At 44.1% G+C, this 5,142-nt stretch overlaps 1 long non-coding RNA gene across 1 annotated transcript; it reads right to left on the reverse strand.

Moving 5' to 3' along the window:
• Window positions 1-494: 494 nt before the first annotated feature.
• On the reverse strand, window positions 495-897 carry LOC120982107. The gene is made up of 3 exons (XR_005774845.1): window positions 784-897; window positions 655-687; window positions 495-544 (listed from the first exon to the last, which is right to left on the reverse strand). It is a non-coding gene; the product is annotated as an uncharacterized LOC120982107 (long non-coding RNA).
• Window positions 898-5,142: the final 4,245 nt, after the last annotated feature.

Consider the following 5,142-nt stretch of genomic DNA (forward strand, 5'->3'; position numbering starts at 1 on the left):
ATGAGGGTTAGTTGGTGATACCCCTTGGGAGTCTGTTGTTGTTGACTCCAGATGGCTGATTTTTTCTATGGCAGGTAGCGTTCTGGTGGGAAGCTGGTTCTTGATCTTATTATTTTTTTCACCCAGTCGTAGCTCAGGCACTCATACCAAAGGATCCCGACCAATACGGCTACAATAAGACAGCCGACAGCACCGTAGATGGCATAGCATGCATGGTTCATGATGACCTCCTCTTCCTCCTGGGCAGGCAGTTTTTCTGCCAGAGCTCGTTGGAATTCAGCTTCTTTTTCCTCCACTGCCTTGGATTTAGTCTGCGTCACTGAAAAACAGAAGAGAATACAATAAATAAGGCGATGAGGAGAACGTTGTCTTCTGCAGTGCTGAATGAAAGACAGAGAAGTTATCAGAAATAGTTCTTTACTGTAAGAGCAAGAGGTTCACAAACTAATGGTAGAAATGATCTTACGGGGACAGGTCACAGGTATCTTGCAGTCCTCCTCAGCACATCGGCTGCATGAAAAGGTACGGGCAGCTTTTTGAAGCCCTAGGGAGAGAAAAAGAGAGATGGGTCTAATGTCTGAGGTAAATGATGACCCCACCATGTATGTAATGGCGGCCACTCATCAAATTGTCCCATCTAATAACATTACTCACCACATGGAGATCTGCATTCCACCGGTGGATGACCTAATGGAAGGAATCAAATATGGTTAAGGATGGATGATGTTGTGATATATACAGAATATGTCTACTGGCTCTTTATGAGGATCTTTAGTCACTTACTTGCGACACGATCTTTCACGCCTTTCACAAATTCAGTCATCTTTTTGTCAAACTGTTCTACCCAAACTGGTGGAAAAAAAATTGGGGGAAAACTTACATTTACTATTTATGACTCAAAAGAAATTGGGGAAATTCTTGAGATTTCAGGAACTTACATCGTTTTTCAATTTTCTTGACCTCTTTTTCAAAGGTCTTCAGATACTTTTTGATGTTGTTTATCTGGTTAAAGGCTGTAAGGAGAAGACACATGAGATTTAAGACATTGCATACAGTGCTCTATGATGGAGATGGGGATATCTGGAGGAATAGAATGTAGAAGAGATTTCCTGTTCTGACAACTGTTAATGAGCTACAAGTAAAGCTTTAGTCAGCAGGAAAATGGCTCAACCCTGAGATGACACATTTACTATATATAAGATGAAGCAGTTACCTATCGAGATGTTATTCAGGGGGTCAAAGCCCCAGTGTAGCCTCTGGAGACATTCTTCGGCCCCCATTTTGTCCAGCGAGACCGCATGGTAACAAATGCTGGCTCTGTCCGCTGGGGTGGTGAAGCATTTCAGGCAAGATGTTGCTACCTGTGCTCCACATAGAAATACTATGATCTGCAGCAGCAGATAATAGGAATTAAAGAATCGCATGACGTATCGTCACTATATCCCTTCAGCCTGCGAACCTGAGAAAACGGAGAGAAGTGAGTATAAGTGGGGTCATTTATCAGACTGGTGTAAAGTAGAACTGGCTTAGTTACCCATAGCAACCAATCAGATTCCACCTTTCATTTTCCAAAGGTGCTGTGAAAAATAAAAGGTGGAATCTGATTGGTTGCTATGGACTTTATACCAGTTTGATAAATCTCCCCCAATGGGTCTAGCTGAATTATTTATTGGTGTGGAACTACAAGTCACAGCATGCCCTGAAGTCTAGTGCTTTCTTACAAGAGGCTTTGCTATAGAGATGGAGATTTGAGATCTGTATTGGGTCTGGAATCTCCAAAGCCTGAAGAAAGGAGGGTATGGATGTGGGAAGGGGGCACTTATTTATCAGCTACAGGTACGGACATGGTAATGATGGAGTACTCACGTGTCACATCCAACTGAAGAGTGACCGATCTGTGCCCAGCGCCTCCTTATATACCCCGATGACATCACAATAGAGATTGCTGCTGGGTGACATCACAATGCACAAGTATGGTGCTGAGTGACATGCAGAGCGGCCATCTTTCCCTACAAAAATACCATCAGCAAATAATCATTGTTTTAGGATTCGTACGAAATAGTGACATGAAGAAACTTAAAGCCTGAGGCGCCTTCACTCGCTGTAGATTATGTTGCAGAAAATTTCTGCGACTAAAAATCTGTTCCATTCATCTGAATGAGGCTTGGAGAAATCCATGTGCTTCGAGCCAAAACAACCCCATTCACATGAATGGAACAGATTTTCAGCCGCAGAAATTTTCTACAATGAAATCTAACGTGCGCGAGCCACGTCACAGCCCCAGCATGTGTCACATCACGATCCCAATGACAATCATAGCATGTGATGTCGCATTGAGATGATGTAAAAATAAGTAAATATGAAAAAAATATATAGATTTAGGGTTAAAGGGATTAAGGTTACAGCATATTGCTAGGATATGCTATCCGTTTATGATCAATGAGGTTTCCACTTCCAGTCCCCCCACAATCCTGATTAGAGATGAGGGAAGTTTTGAAAAATTTTATTCGGACGATTCACCAAAGTTCATCAAGAAATGCAATTTTTTTCCGAATTAATTTATCACGAGAAATCTGGCATACCCCGGCCACTCTGCCTAATTATATGCATCCCACTTGGTGGCCCAATCTCAGTGTGAAGGCTTGGAAATTAAACTGCAGGGACAGTGCAGTCAGCTATCGAATTACTGTGCGTCAGCAGCGTCAGTATTACAGGTCAATGTTAGCGTCAGGTCTAATTTATCGCTGTGCACTTAACCGTGCAGTGCCCCAAGATTCAAGTAGTGGCCCCATGACAGAGTGGGGATGGTTTGTGGCAGCAGCAGCAGCGACAGGAAACGTGACAATAGTTAGGCCTCTTTCACATGGGCGTTGCAGGAAAATGTGCGGGTAAGTTACGGGAACACCCACGATTTTTCCGCGCGAGTGCAAAACATTGTAATGCGTTTTGCACTCGCGTGAGAAAAAATCGCGCATGTTTGGTACCCAAACCCGAACTTCTTCACAGAAGTTTGGGTTTGGATCAGGGTTGTGTAGATTGTATTATTTTTCCTTATAACATGGTTATAAGGGAAAATAATAGCATTCTGAATACAGAATGCATAGTAAAATAGCGCTGGAGGGGTTAAAAAAAAATAAAAAATAATTTAACTCACCTTAGTCCACTTGATAGCGCAGCCGGCATCTCCTTCTGTCTCCTTTCTTCAGGACCTGGGTAAAGGACCTGTGGTGACGTCACTCCGGTCGTCACATGGTCCATCACATGATTCATCACCATGGTAAAAGATCATGTGATGGATCATGTGATGACCGGAGTGACGTCACCACAGGTCCTTTACCCAGGACAGAAGAGAAGCCGGGCAGCGCGAACAAGTGGACTAAGGTGAGTTAAATTATTATTATAATTTTTTTAACCCCTCCAGCGCTATTTTACTATGCATTCTGTATTCAGAATGCTATTATTTTCCCTTATAACCATGTTATAAGGGGAAATAATAATGATCGGGTCTCCACCCCGATCGTCTCCTAGCAACCGTGCGTGAAAATCGTACCGCATCCGCACTTGCTTGCGGATGCTTGCGATTTTCACGCAACCCCATTCACTTCTATGGGGCCTGCGTTGTGTGAAAATTAAAGCCGTATTTCCTCATGCTTCATGGTAACGAATCAATTTTCCCTAAAATGGCGTTACATTTTTTTTTTTTAAACTCATACTCACCTTATCCGTTTGAGCAGAATAGGGCCCACGGCCATCTTGCTTGAAGTTCCTGCACGAAATCTTGCGCGCACTGAGCGAGAATTTGCACAGGATCATTAAGCAAGATGGTCGTGGCAGCCTCTTCGCGCTCAAACTGATAAGGTGAATACAATTTAAAGGTGTGAACCCGGACATATCTCCATTTTCACCCAGGCAGTTTCATGCTCCGATCCAGTGCAGAGCAAAGGCTGTTTGTTTATATTTTTTACACTGCTAGTTGGAGGCTTCCGCCTAAAAATGTTCCCGGTGATGTCACCGGAATTGAGGGGCAGGCCCTAGCTCTTTTGCAGGCTAAGGCAGCACTAAAGCCTGCCCATTAGTGCAGGTGACATCACTGGGCTCTGCTTAGCTTACCTACGGAGAGCCGGTACATCACCGCATCTCCAGAAAAAGCCTTTGCCCTGCACAATTCAGAGCAGGGCAAAGGAGAGCATCGGAGCATGAAATGCTCTGATGCTTATATCAGGGGGCTGCCTGCATGAAAATGGGAAAATATCCAGGTTTAGCTCTTTTTTTAATTGATCAACCCTTGAAATGCCTTAATATTCATCTCAGATGCCGTGATCAGCGATGAACGCGGCATCTGAAGGATTCAATGACAGGGGGCAGCACAATCGACGTTCCCCGTCATTGCAGCACCCGCTACTTACAAAGAAATGTGCTTCGTGGCGAAGTAATTTGTCATGAAGAGAATTTTTTGGGGAAATTTCCTATAAGTAGCCAAATCGAAGTTTTTAAGAACTTTTTTCATCTCTAACAATAGTGGCCCCATGACAAAGCGAGGGCAGTGGCGGCAGCGGCAGTAACCATAGAAATAGTGGCACCGTGATAGAGTAAGTCAGAGATGTAAGGAGGGGGCAGATTGTGGATGGCATCATAACTAGTAGTATCTTGAACTGAATTTGCTGGGCAATGGGGAACCAGTGAAGGGATTGGTAGAAGGGAAAGGTGGAGTAACGGGGCAGCCAAGGTAAAGATAAATTGGAAGAGTGCAAAAGTGCTAGATAGGAGGCCACAGTGAAGGATGTTGCAGTAGTCCAGGCAGGAGATGATGAGGGCATGCACTAGCATTTCAGTTGACCCAGGATTAAGGAAGGGGCAAATACGAGTGATTTTCTTGAGTTGAAAGCAGCAGGTGGTGTTAAGGGTTTGGATGTGTGGCTTGAAGGACAGGCAGTGGACCTGTGAGACTAGAGAAAGGATGGTGATGTTAACTGTAATGGCTAGGACAGGTAGGGGCTGAGTGACACGGGGGAAGGTTTCAAATTCTCTTTTCCCCATTTTCAGTTTTAAGAAGAAAGGGGGGGGGGGGTACATTTGCATATTTTATATAGATCAGTGATGGGCACTCAGAATCATTTCTTCAGCAGTGCCCAAGGGACCCCT

This window comes from Bufo bufo, chromosome 11, assembly GCF_905171765.1.
Source record: "Bufo bufo chromosome 11, aBufBuf1.1, whole genome shotgun sequence".
NCBI classification, from domain to species: Eukaryota; Metazoa; Chordata; class Amphibia; order Anura; family Bufonidae; genus Bufo; species Bufo bufo.